This window comes from Oryx dammah, unplaced genomic scaffold (genome assembly GCF_014754425.2).
Source record: "Oryx dammah isolate SB20612 unplaced genomic scaffold, SCBI_Odam_1.1 HiC_scaffold_20, whole genome shotgun sequence".
NCBI lineage: Eukaryota > Metazoa > Chordata > Mammalia > Artiodactyla > Bovidae > Oryx > Oryx dammah.
The window spans coordinates 59,200,404-59,224,395 of NW_024070204.1; the positions used below are offsets into that span (position 1 = coordinate 59,200,404).

Consider the following 23,992-nt stretch of genomic DNA (forward strand, 5'->3'; position numbering starts at 1 on the left):
GATTGTTGATGTCTGAAATCAGCTTGTTAAATAAAGTTCATCTGCAGAGACTCTTTTGTGGCAGCTGTCCCCAGTAAACACATCCCCTGCACTATAGCGTGCTAAGTCTTTTGAGCCAAAAGATATGTCAAACCATTAGTTATCAAAGAAGACATGACATGTAAGTAGTGAAAATTCCTTAAGCTAGATTGCATGTGGATCTGATATAAATGAAATATAGCATTACTCTTCAAAGATGGATTTTCTGGGTTTTAGGCTGTTTTTATTTCACATTTTCCCTCTCATTTCCTGTCTTTTGATCGTTTATTTATGGCTAACAGCTTTGTAACAGCACAGATACAGGGAGAATAGAGGAAAATCAAAATGTGTATTAAGTTCCTAATATTCATAAGAATGAGAGTTGAGTGCTCACCATTCACTGTCTGTCAGACACTATAATCAATGCTGTTCTGTGCACTGTGCATTAGCTCACACCAGCCCTGCAAGCCTTAGTTTGGGAAATTAAAGTTTGGCAAGATAAAGTAAGCTGTCACAGTTACATAATTAGAGCTGATTTCTCATTCTTTATATTTAAAATGCAAAAATATGATTGGATAGAAGGTAGACATGAGGAGCTAAACTGGGAATTTGAGTTTATGGTTGATTTCTTCAAAGAAACTTTTTCCTGCCCATGGGTTATATAGAATATTCTGGACAATGGGTATCCTACTGCACTTCACAGTTTTTACTTGTCTGGTATATTTTGCTGTACCATTAAGAAATTAATAAAAATCAAAAAACAAATCTTACTCATTCACTCATTTATTCATATTTTAGAGTCTAGAGATACAAGCAAAAATAGGAAACATTAGAATCAGTGAAAAATTTAGACATGTAAGTAAAAATTATAGCATTGTAATCATAGATACCTATGAACTGATACAAACAATAAGAGACAAATAGAATGAGCACTTAACTCTTTCTCGAGAAATTGGGGAAGACCTTTAGAAGAGGTGACACTTGAAATGAAGGATAAGAGATTTCTAGGTCATACCTTACATGCATGTTAAAAATAGGCGGAGCCTATGGTGACAATGGCCTAAAAAACTGCAGCAGAGAACAAACTTTTAGAAAGCTGATGAAAGCCATTGTCCAGAGTTAGAACACTACAGCTTCCAGGACATTTCCTATTCCCTAGGCTTTCAAGTCTGCTGAGATGACAAGTTCAACGTGAACCTGCTGCATGAATTTTGTGATGGGAGTTTGATGGTAGAGAAGGAAGGAAGTATTGGGAATGGAGAAGTTTGACAACTTCTGAAGTACTAGGTGCCTCATCATCTTCCTTTTTTCAGATTTCTGTGTTGAGTGGGTCACCATCATAGCAATGGCATTAGCTTGAACATTACAGTTCATTCCCAAGTAAAGTGATAGGGACTGGCCTCCTCCTGTTAGGGATTCACCCATCCTTAACTGATTCTGAATTTTCGATAATGGTATAAATCAGAAGAAGTATTATTAGCTACCCTTGAACTTCTTGGAAGTATCAGTTTAAGAGAGGGCTCCCAAAACCCTTTCGCTCTTATTTTTTTGTACACATGAAATAATGGAAAACAGTAGAATCAAGAATGGAACGCATTCTGCTTTCCAGTTGCACTTGGTACAAGTGCAAAAGAAGCCGCAGATGGAAGCACACAGATGGACTCCTGCTGCTGATCATACAGCTGTTTCTTTGTTGGTACAGAAAACCCACTGTGGGCGGGAGCAACGGAGGAAGAGACAATATTAGAATGCAAGGGCATTTTAATTATACTTACCATAATTCCAATGTTTTATTCTGTGGTGAATTGTTTGGGGAGTTGTCTTGAAATTAGAATCCAATCGGGCAAACTTGAATCAATTAAAGCAGTACTGTTTAGAAATATACAGAGAAGTGAATTTGCAAAAGATTTCCCAGTAATCTTGCTTTGTGATGTTTAGACTTCCTCTGGTGATTCTTAGGTTGGAGGGGAGAGGAAAGGAGAAAAGGCCCAGATTTGAAGGGCCCCATTTCTGTTCCCAAGGGACTTTCATTGGAGAATATCCTTAGCTCCTTGAACTTTTAAAATTCGAGATACTCTTATCAGAGGCGAGGCCTGCAGGGAGTGAAGCCAACTTGCCTGAAAGAAGTAATGTGACTCTAAGCTAGTTCTGCCATTCCTATTTCCAGGAATGGAAACTTGAGAGCCAACTAAGTAAGTTACTTACTAAGAAAGCTACTTACTGTCAGGCTGAATTTCATTTTATAAATTATTAGATGACTGCTATCTTCCAGGCACAGGATTGAGTGAGAGACACAATGTTCTTGTCCTTCTAGAGCTTATGGTCTAGTAGGGGAAACATTTATTTTGGACTAGTGAATTAATTATGTGATGATAAATGGAAAGATCCAAAGTAAAAGGTGATATGAGACCATGTGCTCAGTCGTGTCCAATTCTTTGCAACCCCATGGACTGTAGCCCACCAGGCTCCTCTGTCCATGGAATTTTCCAGGGAAGAATACTGCAGTGGGTTCCCATTTCCTTCTCCAGGGAAAGAGTGATAGAAGAGCATATCAGAGTGAAACTAGAAATAGATTGAAGGGACAGCAAAGGCCCTCCTAGGCAGCTCAAGGCTCACATGCTGAACAGAGTTATAAAAGTTAAGAAAGAGGGCAAAAGAGCTCCAAATACAAGGAACAGCATGTGTGAAGCCTCTATGGCTGAAAGGGTATTGAGTTGTTTGAGGAACTGAGGGAAGACCAATGTGCCTGGAGGACAGAGACTAAAAGAAGGCCAGGGAAGTGGGCAGAGACTGGACTAAGAGAGCCTCGTAAGCCAGACAGTAATTTTGTACTGTATTCTAAGAACAATGAGAAGCCAAAGATTTTAAGGAGGGGGGTGCACTTCAATGTGAATATTTTTAAAAGGTCCATTTGGCAGTTGTGCAGAGGTGATCTGGAAGGTCGCAAGTCTGGAAGCAAGCAACCCACTCTAGTATTCTTCCCTGGAGAATCACAAGAACAGAGGATCCTGACAGGCCATAGGCCATAGGGTGGCAAAGAGATGGACATGACTATAGCAACTTAGCACTCATACATGCAAATCTGAAAGCAGATTTAGTCAAGAGGTTCTGGTGGCACCTCTGATGATAAAAGTCTCATAGATCTGAGTCACATCAGTGAGGTTTGGTGAGTGATTAGTTATAAATTATGAAAGGGGAAAGGGTATTATATTTTCTCAGTGAACAAATAGGTATTTGACTGTGTAATTTGCAGACATTAAGACCCAAGAGAAGGATGAGATTTGATGAGTGGGTACAAGGCAGGAAAATTATAAGTTTAAGTTCAGACAGTTGAATCTGGTGTGTCTCTGAGAAATACCCAATTGAGTAGACAACATAGAAATGGAAGAGTGGAGGTGCTGAAGTGAGGTGGACTGAGTTTGTATTACCTATGCTGTCACTTACCATCCATGAAATATTGGATAAATTTAAAAATAATCTTATATATTTTCCCCATCTTTAAAATGGAGACAACTACAACAGCACCTCCCCTGAGTTGTGCAAATTAAATGAGAACATACATCAAACTAACAGTAGATACTTGAGGATGAGCAGGAGATGAGGTGGTGTAGGAACTGAATAATAGGCAGACTGATATGACTGATCTTTTTTTTTTTATCATTTTAGTTTTCATAAGAATGTATATCTTATCAATATTATATGTATACTTGAAAACAAAAGGATAAAATATGATAATATATAAAAGACTAAATTAAAAATGTGCATTACAGCACTTGTCAGAGCACTTGGTGAACAGTCACTAAATGTTAGCTGTCTGTAGACACTGGGAGCTGGAGCTCAGGGGGAAGTCTGGTCTAGAGGTGTGCCTTTTGTAGTCTTCAGATTCTGACAATAACAAAAGCCACGGCAGTTGATGAAATCCTCTGGAGAGAGAGCTATGTCTTCTGCTGTGTAAAAGAGAACCAAGGGTTAAACTTTGAGGAATTCCACTGTTAAAGAATGAATAGCTAAAGGAGCCTTAGAAAAGGAAGCCAGCAAGGCAGGAGGAAAACTGCCCATCCGGGCAAGGTGAGCTTACGTTTGAAAGAAGACATAAATCATATGGCATGTTGTTGCAAGCTGTAATGAGTGGAAAACTACAAAGTGTGCCTTGGACAAATTAAACTGGAGTCTTCAGCAGGCTCTCTGGATAATCAGGCAACAAACTTTGCTGAGAAACTATCTGGTTCTTTATTTTAAATCAAATCTTGGCTTGTGTCCTGGAAACTGGGCCAACCAGTTGGTCATCTGGAAGTTGAATCCATATTTCTTATGAGATTCTCTGTCTATTGGAAGGAGCTACTTAAAACTGAATCAATTTATATAAAATGAAAAATTATCCTTGATGTCAGAGAGGAAAACAAAAAGGTACAAAGAAAGGAAGTTTCATTCTTTTCCCTCATTAGTTCTGACCAATGTATAACCTTTAATTTTTTCAACAAAATTTATTTTGTTTCCTTGACTTATAATTTAATAGACAGCCATTCCTCTTCCTAAATTTCCTTTTTGTAAAAACTGATACTTTCCTCCTTAATATTTACAGAAGAATGATTTTCTGACCTTACAAAAAAGAGCTGAGTCTTTATTATACTATATATGTTTCCAAAGGGAGAGAAAGGTTTAATTCTATGCCCTGTTTTTCAGTTACATAGCATTTACCTTAGACACTAAAAATGCTAATATTTTTTTATTTTTAATTTTAATTAATTTATTTTTCATTGAAGGATAATTGTTTTATAGAATTTTGCTGTTTTCTGTCAAATCTCAACATGCATCAGCCATAGGTATCCATATATCCCCTCCTTTTTGAAACTCCCTCCCATCTCCCTCCCCATCCCACACTTCTAGGTTGATACAGAGCCCCTGTTTGAGTTTCCTGAGTCATACAGCAAATTTCCTTTGGCTATCTATTTTACATATGGTAATGTAAGTTTCCATGTTACTCTTTCCATACATCTCACCCTCTCCTCCCCTCTCCCCATGTCCATAAGTCTATTCTCTATGTCTATTTCTCCACTGCTGCACTGTAAATAAATTCTTCAGGACCATTTTTCTAGATCCATATATATGTGTTAGAATACAGTATTTATCTTTCTCTTTCTGACTCACTTCACTCTGTATAATAGATTCTAGGTTCATCCACCTCATTAGAACTGACCCAAATGTGTGCCTTTTTATGGCTGAGTAATATTCCATTGTGTATATGTACCACAACTTCTTTATCCATTCATCTGTCGATAGACATCTAGGTTGCTTACATGTTCGAGCTATTATAAATAGTGTTGCAGTGAACAATGGGATACATGTGTCTCATTCCATTTTGGTTTCCTCAGGGTATATGCCTAGGAGTGGGATTGCTGGGTCATATGGTGGTTTTATTCCTAGATTTTGAAGGAGTCTCCATTCTGCCTTCCCTAGTGGCTGTATGAATTTACATTCCCACCAACAGTGCAAGAGTGTTCTCTCTTCTCCACACCCTTTCCAGCATTTATTGTTTGTAGACTTTTTGATGAGGGCCATTCTGACTGGTGTGAGGTAATATCTCATTGTAGTTTTGATTTGCATTTCTCTAATAAATGAGCTATGTTGAGCATCTTTTCATATGTTTGTTAGCCATCAGTGGTTTGTGTGAGCTTCATATAGGGTGAAATTTGTGCTGAGTTTTTGTTTGTTTGATTGTTTTTCCTCTGATGGGCAAGGCTGCGTGAGGTGGTAATCCTGTCTGCTGATGACTGGGTTTGTATTTTTGTTTGTTTGTTGTTTACATGAGGCATCCCTCACAGGGTGCTACTGGTGGTTGGGTGATGCCGGGTCTTGTATTCAAGTGGTTTCCTTTGTGTGAGTTCTCACTATTTGATACTCCCTAGGGTTAGTTCTCTGGTTGTCTAGGGTCTTAGAGTCAGTGCTCCCACTTCAAAGGCTCAGGGTTTGATCTCTGGTCAGGAACAAAGATTCCACAAGTGGTTTGTTATGGCGTTAAGGGAGAGTAAAACAAATGTCCAAAAATAAGAAACCAAAGATGAACCCCAGACAAATGGCAGTTACAAAATCAGGCAAATAATAATTAAAATAATGGAATATACATATATACATATACACCCATGAGCAAAGTCAAAACAGTCCAACAAAAATAAAGTACAGTCTATTGATCTGGCAAACAAAGGAAATCAAAATTTATATTTACCAGTTAAGAACAAAAATATCTTAAGCACAAACTGGAAAACAAAACTAAAGCAAGGCAGCAAGTGGGGAATAAAGCAATGAAAGCAAAACTAACAAATATGTTCAGAGGAAAGGAGAGAAAGAAAGAATAGATATGCAAAGTTACAGATGAAGAAGACTTATATACATTAAAAATTAACTGCAAGGGGAAAAGAACAGTGGGAAAGACAAAGGAATAAATGCAGAAAAATATAATAGGTTTAAAAAATTAAAAATTAAAATTATAAAAAAGAGAAAAGAGAAAAAACAGAAGAATAAATAAAAAAGGGGAAAAAAGAAAAACTCCACAGAACTTCAAAAGCCCAGTGTAGAGGCAGAGTTTTATAGCAACAATAGAAAGTGTGACTGAATATACACATATACATATACACCTGTAAGCAAAATCAAAACAGTCCAACAAAAATTAAGTACAATAGATTGACCCGGTGAACAAAGGAAACCAAAAATTATATCTACCAGAAGAAAACTATTAAAGGAAAACTGGAAAACAAAACTGAAGCAAGGTGCCAATTGGGGAATAAAACAATGAAAATAAAGCTAACATGTTGAGAGGAAAGGAGAGAAAGAAAAGAAAGAAAGAATAGATACACAAAATTAAATAGAGGTAGATAAAGAAGATTTATATATGTTAAAGATTAACTGCAAGGGGAAAAGAACAGAAGGGAAAGCAAACAAAGGAATAAATGTAGAAAAAATAATAATAGGTTTAAAAAATTAAAATTAAAAAAAAAAAAGAGGAAAACTCCGGAGAATTGCAAAAGCCCAACGTACAGGCAGAGGTTTATGACAACAATAAAAAAAGTGTGTACAAGGAAAAAGAAAAAAAAAATCTTAAAAATTTAATTATAAAACTGACAACTATAACAGAGGGGGAAAGAAAGGGAAAAGAAAAAAGAAAAAAAATCCAAAAGAATCTACAGAACAAGTCAAAACGTAAGAATAATCAATGTTTTTCTTGAGTCACTGCTGTCAGAGTCCTTTCCTGTGCTCGGAATCGCAGTCCACCTCACCTCCCTAGGATGCCCTCCAGCACTGTGCTGATCTCTGGACCTGCTGTGGGGGCTGCTCAGATCCTAATCTGGTCCTACTCCTTTGTGTTCTTGTCTCCAATGTCTGCAGTTATCAGAGCTAGTGCGTTTTCTTTTGTGGGAGCTCTCAATGGCCTTTATATTCCATAGACACAGAGTCTGCTTAGTTGATTGTGTGGATTTAATCTGCAGCTTGTACAGCTGGTGGGAAGGTTTTGGGTCTTCTTCCTTAGCCACACTGCCCCTGGGTTTCAATTGTGGTCTTATTTCCACCTCTACATGTGGGTCGTCTACTGAGGCTTAGCTCCTGGGACTGCCTTTTAGGGCTCGGGCTTGCCTCTGTGAGGGCCAGGTGTGGAGGTGGTGCAGCTGCTTGGGTCACAGGGGTTCTAGCAGCACCAGGTACTCAGGGGGGTTGGCGTCTAGGGTAGTAGGAAATATAGTGCTCAAGAAGGGTATGGCAACCAGTATGGGCCAATAGCCTCCAGTATTCTTGCCTGGAGAACCCCCTCTCTGACAGGGAAGCCTGGCTGGCCACAGTCTACAGGGTCGCAAAGAGTCGGACTGGACCGAAGGGACCCTGTAGGCATAAACACAAGATGTGTGTGTGTGTGCTTGTGGCAACTCTGCTCCAGTGAGAGTTAAGCGTGAAGGTGGCACAACTGCTTGGCTTACGGGGACCCTGGCAGCGCCAAGTGTGCAGGGACATGGACTGCGTCCATGGCAGGAGTTATGGCCCCATCAGAGTCTTCTTTCAAGCCTCTTGTAGCTGGTGATCAGAAGGCCTCTTTGGCCAGTCTTTCTCCATACCTCCACCCATTCAGGCACTTAGAAGGGATCCCTTGCCTGAGGTTCTTCTCTGTTGTTCGGCTTGTCAGGCACTTAACGGGGCACCCTGGGTGGGGTCCTACTCTGCAGTTCAATGCATCAGGCGTTTGAGGGGCCCGCCTCTCTGTTGTTCCGCTGCTGATGCTGGCCTGTGGAGAGAGAGAGGCTATGGTGATGGCTCCACCCCCTACGCATGACTCAGCAGTATTGCTTTGCTTCAGTGGCTGCCCGGCTTTCCTCCACAGGCATTTCCCACCACTATCTCATCCCTCACATCCCCTTGAGCCGTCTCTCTGCAGTCAACAGCAGCCCTCGCCCTGGGATTGCTCCACAACCCCTAAACTCCAGCTCCCAGCCACTGCCCCTTCCAGGAGACTTGTGTTCCTCCCTGGCGTATGTATGGCTGCAGCAAGGACTGTCTGATTCTCATTCCATTTAGGCTGCCACAGATCAGCTGTTTCACTCTCAGCCTTAAACGTTTCTCCTCTGAGTCAGACAGTTGTCTGGATGTGGGGATCGGACCCCTGCTTTAGTTCCCCCCCTCACCGAAGGCAGGTCCAGTCCTACTAATACTCCTGATTTTCCCCCTAGTTCCTTCCTCCTACCGAGTTTTGCATGGTTCTATATATTCTTTTCCTCTGGTCAGGTACTCCTGTCCACTCTCAGCTGGTGTTCTGCATGCACTTCTGTGTCTGAAGGTGTATTCCTAATGTATCCGTGGAGAGAGATGTACTCCATGTCCACCTACTTCTCTGCCATCTTGTTCTGCAAACTGCTAGTTTTATTGAGGAGTAATTAACCCTAATCACACCATAGAGAGAATGGGAAATAGAAGAAATAAGTGGGTCACAATAAATTTGAGGTTTTAGATGGCACTGGGATTCCCTGATAGCTCAGTTGGTAAAGAATCCGCCTACAACCCAGGAGACCCTGGTTCAATTCCTGGGTTGGGACGATCCACTGGAAAAGGAATAGGCTACCCACTCCAGTATTCTTGGGCTTCCCTGTGGCTCAGCTGGTAAAGAAGCCTCCTGCAGTGGGAGACCTGGGTCTGATCCCTGGGTTGGGAAGATCTCCTGGAGAAGGGAAAGGCTATCCACTCCAGTATCCCAGTCTGGAGAATTCCATGGACTGTTTTAGTCCATGTTATTGCAAAGAGTCAGACACGACTGAGCAACTTTAAGACATAAGGCAGATGGCACTAGTTCTAGCTTCCTCTTCTGCTTGGATTCTGAGCAAAGGCACTTGAGGGACTAAGAGGAGGATGCTTTAAATAGCCCCTCCCACTCTGCATCAGTTCTGCTTGTTTTTGATGCAGCAGAGCACAGTGAACATCCTGCCTTCAGCACATTAAATTTCCTACTAGCCCAGTTTTGCTGGTTACCTACCCAGGTGTCTCAGTGGTAGAGAATCCACCTGCCAGTGCAGGAGACACAGACGACACGAGTTTGATCCCTGGGTCAGGGAGATTCCCTGGAGTAGAAAATGGCAACCCACTCCAGTATTCTTGCCTAGAAAATTCCATGGACAAAGGAGCCTCACAGGCTACAGTCCATGGTATCACAAAGAGTTGGACATGACTGAGTATGGCACAGCAACAGGAACCTATTTTTGAATCCCAGGCAAGTCATTTCCTTCCATGAACATCACTCTCCTAATCTGCTAACAGGGGATAATAATCCTGCTATCCTCATAAAGTTGTTAAGAGGAGTGGGTAAGTCAGCACAGGCAAAGCTCATGGCATATAGGAAACTCTCATACATGGCATGACCAACATTCTTAAATGTGAGAATTCCCTCAGTAGAATTGTTAATCTGTTTATTTTAATCTGTCCAAATTCATTTATGAAATGTCTTTCTACTCCCCCTAATCGCCTTCTCCCAAACTTCAAGACTGTCTTTATAAAGGCGACAGGTTTGGCCCTCCATCAGCAAATTCAGTTATACAAAATAAACTTTTTATTTTCTTCAAACTCAGCCTGATTTTTATTTGAGACCTTATTCTCCCGGGAAGGGTAAAAACACCCTCAATCAATTTAAGGATCTCTCTCCTGTCTTTTCCTTCTTTTCCTGGGATTATGCGTAAGTATGTGAAATGCACATAGTGCCAAAGCTTGGGAAGAAGGAGCATCTCTTCTTAAATATGCAAGGAATGGTAGCAGTGTTCATGCTGTAGCCTGGTCCTGACCATTCATCATCACTAGTTTCACTGGGAGGCCACAGTTCTTTATGTGCATGCTCTGTCTTGTCTGATATCTCCTCTAATTGCATGTGTGCTGGCACATGGAACTCCTTCCCTAAGGTAGAGAAGCTATGCTTTCTTCCCAGATTCTCTGAATTATTTGATCTATATCCTGAGCCACTAAGTTATTCTATGATCTTCTGTTTTTTTTTAAATTTTATAAAAACCAAAGACTTGCACATTATTTCTACTCTCCTACCTGACACATTCCTTTTTCACAGCCATAAATGCAAAGCTAATTACCCACTTGATGAGGGAAAAAGGAAGGGACTACCAGAGAAGGAAGGACCAAAGTCAATATCACGAATCTACTGTCTGCCCCTCAGGTCTACAGACATATTATGGAAGGTAATACTTTCTACCATTGGGCACACTGAGGTACTATGTAGTGAAAGAAATGTCATGCAGAATTTATGATATTACTTCTGCTTGGCAGAAGGACATTTTAAAAGTGCAAGTTTTGTTTTTCTTAAAATGGACCAGGACTGTACATAATGACTTAAGTTTAAAATCTTCTGTGAGTGATACAAGAGGCCTAATTACACAGACTAGTGAGGGGAACCTTAAAGTCAAAATCATCACACCTATCTCAAAGAGGCAGACAAGACCTGAAACATTATGTGTGCTTGGAAAATTAAACTCTTTTTCTCTGGTGTTGGAGCCTTGACTGAAGACCCAATTCCATGCTTTTTTGGCATTTTAGGAGTTTTTCTTGACTTTTTCTGGACCCAATAAATTCTGCAGAATTTAGCAAGAGAGAAAAAAAAAGTTTGTTGTTTTGCTCTGGTCCACTTGTAAATGTAGCTTTCTTGTTGCCCTTGGTTACCTCTTGTGTTAACAGTAATTGGAGGGAAAACAATTCACAATTTGGTTTTCAAAGAGGACAAAGGGATTGGGAAGCATTATTTACCTACTAGACAGAAGCAGACCTTGGTGGCCATCTGGTGTGCCATGTTTTTGGGTAATTAACATGCATCCACACTTCTATTTTGTTTCCTTTTTGAACTGGATCTGAAAATGTGTGCTAACAGACTGTCTGTAACACAAAGGAGCCAATGCTAAAAAATGATTATACTCATCCTGTTTCAAAAAACAATGAAAAAAAAAAAAAAAAAAAAACCCAAACTCTGTTTTGCCACCAAAGGCAGAAGCTGCCCTAAGGGCTGCCAAAGACTCTGGGTCCTGTATAGAATTGCTTGTTTGAGCCAGTCACCACATTTGGTGAGCAATCTTGGAGGCTCAGTATTCCCCATTCCTTTTCATCAGCCTTGTCACCCACAGCCTTAGGGGGAACATTTACACGACCGAATGTTCATGGCCACAGTGATACAGCCCCTTCATGGACTGGGTTTTGAATCTGGGATTAGTTCTCACTGGTTAACAGCTTGAGTTTGTTTTTCCAAATGACTTTATCATAACTATAAAAATGAGTGAGTCAACCTATTGAATGGTGGCTTAATATGTCTGTGTGCTGGCAATATATATTTGATTAAATCTACAGGGAGAAGAAATGACTTTGCCTGGAATAAAGCCAGGTGGAATAATTTAACAAATAGGTAAAATGTACAAGCCTAAACAATTTCTTTCTGGAAGATTTTACTTTATAATGTCAGTGCAATAGCTTCATCCCCAAAATATCTGGATGTATTTTAAGTCAACCTGAACGAATAGATGAGAAAACAGAGATTGTCATAGTGAATATAAGCAAAAATATATAGAGATGAAAATGTACAGCTGAAAATAGTAGCTCAAGGAAAAAGGTGAGGATTAAATGAAATTTCATTGTAGAATATTAATCTCACAGTGTGAAACTTTAAAGGTAAATTAATTTTTAACACAAATTGATATTTAATATTCAGTTTTTTAAAAGGTGGAAAGGTTAGCTTATTTTGGGTGAATGCAAATTGTTTACTGACTTAAAAGCAAATTATTTACTGACTTAATTCTACATTTAGATTTCATGTAGAATTATACATACTAGAAAAGAAATATTCTAAATTCATTACATTCCCCTTTTACACTTAAGAAAATTGAGTTTTAGAAACAAATTACTTGACTGTGTTCACTTGTATAGGTAGATGTTACATGTAAATGGACCTTAATTCATTTAGTCCCTCCTCTTCCTTTTGCCAATTATTTGATTAACCTAAGGTAGGTGCTTGAGTAGAGTGATGTGTAAGACAACGAGACCAGAAAAATCACCCTAAAAGTGATTATGTCTCATCAGTTCAGTTCAGTCGCTCAGTCGTGTCTATTTGTGACCCCATGGAATGCAGCACGCCAGGCCTCCCTGTCCATCACCAACTCCCGGAGTTCACCCAAACTCATGTCCATTGAGTCGGTGATGCCATCCAACCATCTCATCCTCTGTCATCCCCTTCTCCTCCTGCCTTCAATCTTTCCCACATCAAGGTGTTTTCAGATGAGTCAGCTCTGTGTATCAGGCGGCCAAAGTATTGGAGTCTTAACTTCAATATCAGTCCTTCCAATGAACACCCAGGACTGATCTCCTCTAGGATGGACTGGTTGGATCTCCTTGCAGTCCAAGGGACTCTCAAGAGTCTTCTACAACACCACAGTTCAAAAGCATCATTTCTTCGGTGCTCAGCTTTCTTTATAGTCCAACTCTCACATCCATACATGACTACTGGAAAAACCATAGTCTTGGCTAGATGGACTTTTGTTGGCAAAGTAATGTCTCTGCTTTTTAATAAGCTGTCTAGGTTGATCATAACTTTCCTTCCGAGGAGTAAGAGTCTTTTAATTTCATGTATGCAGTCACCATTTGCAGTGATTTTGGAGCCACCCCAAATAAAGTCTGTCACTGTTTTCACTGTTTCCCATCTATTTGCCATGAAGTGCAGGTCAGAAGGCAACAGTTAGAACTGGACATGGAAAAACAGACTGGTTCCAAATAGGAAAAGGAGTACGACAAGGCTATATATTGTCATCCTGCTTATTTAACTTCTATGCAGAGTACATCATGAGAAACGCTGGACTGGAAGAAGCACAAGTTGGAATCAAGATTGCCGGGAGAAATATCAGTAACCTCAGATATGCAGATGACACCACCCTTATGACAGAAAGTGAAGAGGAGCTAAAAAGCCTCTTGAAAGTGAAAGAGGAGAGTGAAAAAGTTGGCTTAAAGCTCAACATTCAGAAAACGAAGATCATGGCATCTGGTTCCATCACTTCCTGGGAAATAGATGGGGAAACAGTGGAAACAGTGTCAGACTTTATATTTTGGGGCTCCAAAATCACTGCAGATGGTGACTGCAGCCATGAAATTAAAAGACACTTACTCCTTGGAAGGACCAACCTAGACAGCATATTAAAAAGCAGAGACATTACTTTGTCAACAAAGGTCCGGCTAGTCAAGGCTATGGTTTTTCTAGTGGTCATGTATGGATGTGAGAGTTGGAATGTGAAGAAAGCTGAGCGCCAAAGAATTGATGCTTTTGAACTGTGGTGTTGTAGAAGACTCTTGAGAGTCCCTTGGACTGCAAGGAGATCCAACCAGTCCATTCTGAAGGAGATCAGCCCTGGGATTTCTTTGGAAGGAATCATGCTAAAGCTGAAACTCCAGTACTTTGGCCACCTCATGAGAAGAGTTGACTCATTGGAAAAGACTCTGATGCTGGGAGGGATTGGGGGCAGGAGGAGAAGGGGATGACAGAGGATGAGTTGGCTTGATGGTGTCACTGACTCGATGGACGTGAGTCTGAGTGAACTCCGGGAGTTGGTGATGGACAGGGAGGCCTGGCGTGCTGCGATTCATGGGGTCACAAGGAGTTGGACACGACTGAGTGGCTGAACTGAACTGAACTGAACTGATGGGGCTGGATGCCATGATCTTCGTTTTCTGAATGTTGAGTTTTAAGCCAACTTTCAGTCTCCTCTTTCACTTTCATCAGGAGGCTCTTTAGTTCTTCACTTTCTGCCATGAGGGTGGTATCATCTGCATATCTGAGGTTACTGATATTTCTCCCAGCAATGTTGATTTCAGCTTGTGCTTCATCCAGACCAGCATTTCTCATGATGTACTCTGCATATAAGTTAAATAAGCAGGGTGACAATAGACAGCCTTGACATACTCCTTTTCCTATTTGGAACTAGTCTGTTGTTTCATGTCCAGTTCTAACTGTTGCTTCCACCTGCATACAGATTTCTCAAGAGGCAGGTCAGGTGGTCTGGTATTCCCATCTCTTTCAGAATTTTCCACGGTTTATTGTGATACACACAGTCAAAGGCTTTTACATAGTTAATGAAGCAAAAATAGATGTTTTTTCTAGAATCTCTTGCTTTTTCAAGATGATGATCCAGCAGATGTTGGCATTTGATCTCTGGTTCCTCTGCCTTTTCTAAAACCAACTTGAACATCTGGAAGTTCACAGTTCATGTATTGTTGAAGCATGGCTTAGTGAATTTTGAGCATTACTTTGCTAGTGTATGAGATGAGTACAATTATGTGGTTGTTTGAGCATTGTTTAGCATTGCCTTTCTTAGGGATTGGAATGAAAATTGACCTTTTCCAGTCCTGTGGCCACTGCTGAGTTTTCCAAATTTGCTGGCATATTGAGTGTTTCACATAGCAGACAGAAAAACTCTGAGTTATAGAGATGTGGATATGGAGAACTTTGGGAATAGAGAAGAGTGCCTGAGTTGTGTGTATATGTACAACTGCATGTGTTGGGGACAGCATGCAAGGAGTTTGAAAGATCCACAGGAATTGAGAATTCTTAAGAAATAAAATAAAACAAAATAAGGCATAATTATTGCATTGTTTTTCTCCATTGGCTCCCTTTTCCTTTTTCTGATGGCACCATAAAAAAAAGCCACATTTGGGTCTAATTCTGAGTTCAAGATATCTGCAAGTAGAACTAAGGGGAGCCGTGGGTGAGTAGGTCATGAGAATTCAAAGCTACAGCTCCTAGGATTGTAATCCTCAATGCTCAAGGATTTCCAGTGCACACAAGTGAACAGTACAAATCGGGAAGTTGAGACAGGCAAGTGGGTGGGGCCAAAAATAGACTATTCATGTTCAAGACAGAATGGAATCAGTGGAACCTGAATTGGGTTATTGGATGAAATAGGTGGGGTTTGAACTGGACCTTGTCAATGGAGATGATTTGTCAGTGCTCATCCTAACCTGATGATTGCCTAAACAAACACACAGAGGTGAATGACTATGCGTTTGTCAAATTCTAACCTCAGAGGCTGCCTACCTACATCATCTCACAGGTGGGGGTGGTGGCGGTGGTAGTGATGATAGTGGCACATATTAAAACTACAAAACAGTGAACTAGAAGGACAAGCACATTTCCAGGGATGGAGGGCAATGGGCACATATGCCATAGGCCAGAAACCAGAAACATGCTTGTTAGGAAGAAGCTCTGTACAAGGTGGGTCTAACTCAAATGTAACCATTGTCAAGGACAGCATTAGGATGGGGAGGACTGTAGTCCTGTCCCTTGGAGGAAAAAAGCATCAATGAGTCTTGATTACTTCAGCCATGGGACTTCTCTGCTATTTCTTAAGGGTAAGGGGTATCTCAAGAGAAAAAAAAAAATATACGCTGATGGAATGATACAGGCAGTGACAGCTGGATCCAATGGGACTGCCAGGGCCAGGAGGTAAGCAGAAGCAAGTCTTTATAAAGAAAGGGGAAAGAATGGATGGCGTGGTAAGGAAAGGAATTCTTTTAAAATTTTTCTGAGAAGGAATCTTTTTGTGGGCATACTTTTTTCTAGACACTTAATAAATTTTTGTTTTTGTCTAAACCTCATATACTGTGATGAAACAAAACAACTCTCTTCTGTGCCTGCATATTATGGTGTCCTTAGGAAAGAAAAGAGCACAGAGTGAAGCGACTGAATCTTCTCCACCTCTCTGTGTCAGTTGGGTCCCCTGGAATAGAATACAAAGTAGAGATTTATTGAGGGTAATGATCATGGAAGATGAAAGAAGGAACAAGATTAAGCAAGGAAACCCTTTAGATCATGGTATAGATCTGCTACCTATGAAAAGAGAAGGGGAGGGATGGAGCATTACGTAGGAGGAATTTCAGACTGCACTGAAGCTCTACTTGGTCTTGGCCAGTCTGCTGGGTGCGATGGTACATGGAGCCATCACACACGCTAGGAAATAATGCCTTGATACCTCTACTATGCTGAGACATCAGCTAGAGACTGCCCAGGAAGAGACCTTGGCGCCAGTGTTGCTGATCACTGCTGACTGACAGATTCCGTCTTTAAGGCAGATACGGGCAGTGTACCTCCTTGGCTGCCACACAAGACTGGTAATAGGGTGTGTGGTAGCCAAGGAGACTGCCCTATAACTGGCCCTGGGGCCATATCCTCATTACAGCCTAAATCTTATGTTGTTATGCATAAAATGTCATCAAACAAAATGTTTAGTTTCCAGTTACTATGAAAGTCCCATAGAAAGCTCTCCTATTTTATAGAGTATTAAAAAAAAAAAAGAATCATTTCCTTAAAAGAAGTAATGTGTATTACTTCCAAATTTAACATTCACTGGGCAAGAAAAGTCTTGTGATAATGTTCTTTTTTAAATTAATTACTTATTTTGTTGAAGGATAATTGCTTTATAGAATTTTGTTGTTTTCTGTCAAACCTCTACATGACTCAGCCATAGGTATACATATATCCCTTCCCTTTTGAACCTCCCTCCCATCTTCCTCCCCATCCCACCCCTCTAGGTTGATACAGAGCCCCTATTTGGGTTTCCTGAGCCATACAGCAAATTCCTGTTGGCTATCTATTCTACATATGGTAATGTAAGTTTCCATGTTACTCTCTCCATGCATCTCACCCTCTCCTCCCCTCTCCCCATATGGAGATTCCTTAAAAAACTAGGAATAAACCACCATATGACCCAACAATCCCATTCCTAGGCATATATCCTGAGAAAACCAAAATTGAAAAAGACACATTGCAGCACTATTTACAATAGGTAGAACATGGAAGCAACCTAGATATCCATCAACAGATGAATGGATAAAGAAGTTTTGGTACGTATACAAAATGGAATATTACTCAGCCATGAGAAGGAACATATTTGAGTTTTAATGAGGTGGATGAACCTAATACAGAGTGAAGTAAGTCAGAAAGAGAAAGATAAATATTGTATTCTACCACATATATATGGAATCTAGAAAAATGGTACTGAAGAATTTACTTACAGGGCAGTAATGGAGAAACTGAGAATAGACTTGTGATAATGTTTTCAATCTCTCATGCTGCTCTGTTCAACTCATTTTATCTTGGCTTAAATTAGTAGAGAAGAAATGCAGTAATTTTCACCTGCCCTGAGACAAATAATTCTCCTAGCTTTCATTTCTCATTGAGGTTAAGATGGCCAAACCGATTTTAATGTTATGCAGTGGTCTTATACTTTAAAAAGTATGTGTACATAAATATGCATTATATTTGTTAGTGAATATATGATATATAGTATAGATTTATTCAGGAAACAAAGATCATGGCATCCGGTCCCATCACTCCATGGGAAATAGATGAGAAAACAGTGGAAACAGTGTCAGACTTTATTTTCTTGGGCTCCAAAATCACTGCAGATGGTGATTGCAGCCCCATGAAATTAAAAGACGCTTACTCCTTGGAAGAAAAGTTATGAGCAACCTAGATAGTATATTCAAAGGCAGAGACAGTACTTTGCCGACTAAGGTCCGGCTAGTCAAGGCTATGGTTTTTCCTGTGGTCATGTATGGATGTGAGAGTTGGACTGTGAAGAAGGCTGAGCGCTGAAGAATTGATGCTTTTGAACCATGGTGTTGGAGAAGACTCTTGAGAGTCCCTTGGACTGCAAAGAGATCCAACCAGTCCATTCTGAAGGAGATCAGCCCTGGGATTTCTTTGGAAGGAATGATGCTAAAGCTGAAACTCCAGTACTTTGGCCACCTCATGCGAAGAGTTGACTCATTGGAAAAGACTCTGATGCTGGGAGGGATTGGGGGCAGGAGGAGAAGGGGATGACAGAGGATGAGATGGCTGGATGGCATCACGGACTTGATGGACATGAGTCTGAGTGAACTCTGGGAGATGGTGATGAACAGGGAGGCCTGGCGTGCTGCAATTTATGGGGTCGCAGAGTCGGACACGAGTGAGCAACTGAACTGAACTGAACTGATAGATTTATATTTATTAATACACACACATATATCCCCTTAGAATTGTAGGCTGTGCTTTGGTTTACTGCTGATGCTTTGCTAATCGAACTAGTTAACATAAGAAATATTCTGGAAGGCATATTAGAAACTATACACAAGTGATTCTCAGTGCTACTTCATTGAACAATTAAGCCATGAAAATAGACACTCTGCTAAAAATCAAATATGAGTTTTAAGCCAACTCTGCTATTAACTAGATGGATGACCTTGGGCATGTCATAAAGCCTTCTCTGTAAAATGATGAGCTTAGTTTAGATGACATCCAAGGTTTTTTTATGCCTCAAGAGTCTTTAATAATGGTTTCCAAAGTGTTCACACTGTGCAGATCTAGGATTTCTTGAAAAAGTTAGTGGGTTGAGGGAAGGGATGTTCAAGGCAGAAATTTCCATGAACCATGATATAGGCCCCCCATCCCCCACTTCAAACTGAACAGATAGGTTTTTTTGTTTTCCATGCTGAATTTCAGTGTAAGATAATCATTTCCAAACACTTTAGTTTTTGCAGTCATCTATCTCTGATAAAAGGCAGGATTAGCTAATCAGGGAAAAGCAATGTGTTTATTTATTGGCTTAAACATCTTTATTTTAAAATGTGATATGCAGAAAATTGTGTAAGGTTATAGGTACTTTTTGCCTGTAAAACAATTTTTAACATTTGTACATGGAACAGATACCTATATAAATTCATCAAATCACTTGCTGAAACCACAGAATTTCCCTTACATCCTTTACCATTCTGATTTCACTGAGTCTTCATAATGTGCCTTATGACATCTTAACTATGACCCTGATCTCTGTAGTACTCCTTTCCTTTCCCTACATTTTCTCCCACCTGTGTATGCATCCTCAAAAATAAGATTAGTACTGCCTGTTCTTGAACTGTGTGTGAATAGAATAATACTGTAATTACTATTTTATGACTTGTTTTCCCTTGCATAAACATTTGTAAAGTTTGTATACTCTTCTGTAGTATATTCAAATATATTTTACATAGTATCCCATTGCAAAAATATAAAACATTTTATATATTCACTTTGCCAAAGATGGGTATGTGAGTTCTTTCAGAAAGTTGGTTATTATGAGCAATATTATAAGCATATTTTTATTAAAATATAGTTGACATATATCATTATATTTGTTTCAGGTATACAATATGATGGCTCAATATTTTTATACATTTCAAAGTGATCACCACAGTAAGTCTAGTCAGTGTCCACAACATTATTCAGTTAGAAAATTTTTTCTTGTGATGAGAACTTTTAAGGTTTACAGTATTTATCTTACTCTGTCTGACATTTTACTGAATATAATGCCCTCAAAATCTATCCATGTTGTCCCAGATTGTGATTTCATTCTTTTTTATGTCTGAATAACTTTCTAATGTATATGTGATGTTGATGTTGAGCATCTTTTTATGTACTTGGTAATTTGTGTGTCTTCTTTGGAAAATGTCTATTCAGATCTTCTGCCCATTTTTAAATTGGATTTTATTTTTTGCCTTTAAGGTGTTTGAGTTCCTTGTATTTTGAATATTAACCCCTTATCAGATATACAATTTATAAATATTTTCTCCCATTCTGTAGGTTGCCTTTTGTGAATATTTAACTTTCCTTTGCAGAATCTTTTTAGTTTTATATAGTCTCACTTGTTTATTTTTACTTTTGTTGCTTTTGGTATCAAATTAAAAAAAAAATTATCACCAACACCTATGTCAAGTAGTTTACAACTTCTGTTTTCTTCTAGGAGTTTTATGATTTTAGGTCTTATACTCAAGTCCTTCATCCATTTGAGTCAGTTTTTGTTAATGGTGTAGGATAATTGTCCAATTTCATTCTTTTGCATCTGGCTGTCACTTTTTTCCAACACCATTTATTGAAAGGACTGTTTTCCCCATTGTAAATTCTTGGTTTCTTTGTCATAAATTAACTGACCATATATGGCTGGGTTTATTTGTGAGCTCTCTATTATGTTTCATTGATTTATATGTCTATTTTTATGTCAACAGTTTACTGTTTTGATTACTATAGCTTTGTAATGTAGTTCAAATCAGGGAGTATGATGTCTCCAGTTTCACTTTCTCAAGATTGTTTTGGCTAGTATGGTCTTTTGGGGTCTTTTGAGGTCCCATGCAAACTTTAGGATTGTTTGTTCTATTTCTGTGAAAAATATTACTAGAATTTTGATAGGGATTGCATTGAATCTATAGATTGCTTTGGGTAGTATGGATATTTTTTAAAACTTCTTACTTTATACTGGAGTATAGCCCATTAACAATGCTGTAGTAGTTTTCAATAAAAAAAAAAAAAGTACTTTTACGTGAACAGCAAAGGGACTCACCCATATATAAACATGTATCCATTCTCCCCCAAACTCCTCTCCCATCCAGTCTGCCACATAACATTGATGTGCAGAGTTCCCTGTGCTATACAATAGATCCTGGCTATCCATCTTAAATATAGCAGGGTGTACCTGTCCATCCCAAACTCCTTAACTATCATCCCTCCCCATTCTTCTCCCTGGCAACTATAAGTTTGTTCCCTAAGTCTATGAGTCTGTTTCTATTTGGTAAATAAGTTCATTTGTATCAGGTCTTTTTAGATTCTGCACGTATAGGGGTGTCGTATGATGTTTCTGTTTCTTTTACTTCAGTTCAGTTCAGTTCAGTCACTCAGTCGTGTCCGACTCTTTGCGACCCCATGAATCGCAGCACACCAGGCCTCCAGCTCCATCACCAACTCCCGGAGTTCACTCAGACTCATGTGCATTGAGTCGATGATGCCATCCAGCCATCTTATCCTCTGTCGTCCCCTTCTCCTCCTGCCCCCAATCCCTCCCAGCATCAGAATCTTTTCCAATGAGTCAACTCTTCGCATGAGGTGGCCAAAGTATTGGAGTTTCAGCCTCAGCATCAGTCCTTCCAAAGAAATCCCAGGGCTGATCTGCTTCAGAATGGACTGGTTGGATCTCCTTGCAGTCCAAGGGACTCTCAAGAGTCTTCTCCAACACCACAGTTCAAAAGCATCAATTCTTCAGCTCTCAGCTTTCTTCATAGTCCAACTCTCACATCCATACATGACCACTGGAAAAACCATAGCCTTGACTAGATGGACCTTTGTTGGCAAAGTTATATCTCTGCTTTTTTAATATGCTATCTAGCTTGGTCATAACTTTCCTTCCAAGAAGTAAGCGTCTTTTAATTTCATGGCTGCAATCACCATCTGCAGCCCCCCAAAATAAAGTCTGACACTGTTTCCACTGTTTCTCCATCCATTTCCCAGGAAATGAGGGGACCAGATGCCATATTTTTTTTCTGAATGTTGAGCTTTAAGCCAACTTTTTCGCTCTCCTCTTTCACTTTCATCAAGAGGCTTTTAAGCTCCTCTTCACTTTCTGCCATAAGGGTGGTGTCATCTGCATATCTGAGGTTATTGATATTTCTCCCAGCAATCTTGATTCCAGCTTGTGCTTCATGTAGCCCAGCATTTCTCATGATGTACTCTGCATAGAAGTTAAATAAGCAGGGTGACAATATACAGCCTTGACATACTCCTTTTCCTATTTGGAACCAGTCTGTTGTTCCATGTCCAGTTCTAACTGTTGCTTCCTGACCTGCATATAGGTTTCTCAAGAGGCAGGTCAGGTGGTCTGGTATTCCCATCTCTTTCAGAATTTTCCACAGTTTCTTGTGATCCACACAGTCAAAGGCTTTGGCATAGTCAATAAAGCAGAAGTAGGTGTTTTTCTGGAACTCTCTTGCTTTTTTGATGATCCAGCGGATGTTGGCAATTTGATTTCTGGTTCCTCTGCCTTTTCTAAAACCAGGTTGAACATCTGGAAGTTCATGGTTCACGTACTGCTGAAGCCTGGCTTGGAGAATTTTGAGCATTACTTTACTAGTGTGTGAGATGAGTGCAATTGTGTGATAGTTTGAGCATTCTTTGGCTTTGCCTTTCTTTGGGATTGGAATGAAAACTGACCTTTTCCAGTCCTGTCGCTGAGTTTTCCAGATTTGCTGGAATATTCTTTGACTCACTTCACTCAATATGACAGTCTCCAGGTTCACCCATGTTGCTGCAATAACACTATTTCATTCTTTTGATAGCTGAGTAATATTCCATTGCATATATGTACCACAACTTCTTTATCCATTCCTCTGTTGATCAAGGACATTTAGATTGCTTCCATATCTCAGCTATGGAGATTCCTTAAAAATGAAAGATAGAGCTACCATATAACCATGCAGTCCCATTCCTGGGTATATATCTAGAGAAAAACATGGTCTGAAAGGATACATGCACCCCAGTGTTCATTGCAGGACTGTTTACAATAGTATGAGCCTTTTAAACAGTATTAATTCCTTCAATCCATGAACATGGAATATCTTTCCATTTATTTGTGTCATCTTTACTTTCTTTCATTAATGCTTTATAGTTTTAAGTGTATTCTACTAACATTTTTTAATGTGAATCCTAGCCTACATGAGCAACCATATATTTAGAGTATATACCTATGGGTGAAATTGCTAAATTAAAATGTTTACCTACATTCAATTTTACCAGATAAAGCAGTTTTCTAATGTTGCCATAACAATTTACACTCCTACCAGAAGAGTTCCTGATACTTATATCATTGTCTATGTTAACTATTGTAGGACTTTTATTTTTTCCCAACTTAATGGATAAGTACAACTGAAAAAATTACTCAACCTGATAGGGGACACATATACAAATTCATAGCTAATCTCAGACTTAGTGTTTAAAGACAGAATGCCTTCTCTTTAAGACCAGGAATAAAACAGATATCTCTTCTTGCCACTTCTATTCAACATGAGAGGAGGAACTAGGCAAGAAAAAGAAGTAAAAAACATCTGTATCAGAAAGAAGTAAAATGATCTCTCTTCACAAATGAGAGGATCTTGTATATAGAAAATTCTAAAGAATACACTGAAAGGTAATAGAAGTAATACATTAGTTTATCAGGGTTGTTGGACATGGTCAACATATAAAAAAATTTTTACACTGTCAATGAAAAATCTGAACGTGAAATTAATAAAATAATTTTTTGAGCAATACTACCAAAAATAAAAGTAAAATTCTTAAAAATAGATTTAACAAAAGAAGGACAAGATGCACATCTACAAAATTTTATTAAAAGAATTAAAGAAGACATAAATAAATAGACATTTCACATTCATGGATCAAAAGACAATATTGTTAAGATGGTAATACTTTCCAACTGATCTACACATTGAATTGTAATCCTTATTAAGTTGCATTTTTTTTAAGTAATTGTCAAACTTATCCTAAAATTCATATGGAATTACCACAAACCAAAAATAGCCAAAGAGTCTAGAAGAACATAGTTGGAGATGTTACACTTCTCAATCTCAACACTTACTATAGAGTTATAAT

The 23,992-nt window shown here is 39.3% G+C and overlaps 1 long non-coding RNA gene across 1 annotated transcript; it reads left to right on the top strand.

Moving 5' to 3' along the window:
* Positions 1-6,942: 6,942 nt before the first annotated feature.
* On the top strand, positions 6,943-23,092 carry LOC120879603. The gene is made up of 3 exons (XR_005724836.1): positions 6,943-7,082; positions 15,831-15,837; positions 23,082-23,092. It is a non-coding gene; the product is annotated as an uncharacterized LOC120879603 (long non-coding RNA).
* The last annotated feature ends 900 nt before the right edge of the window (positions 23,093-23,992 follow it).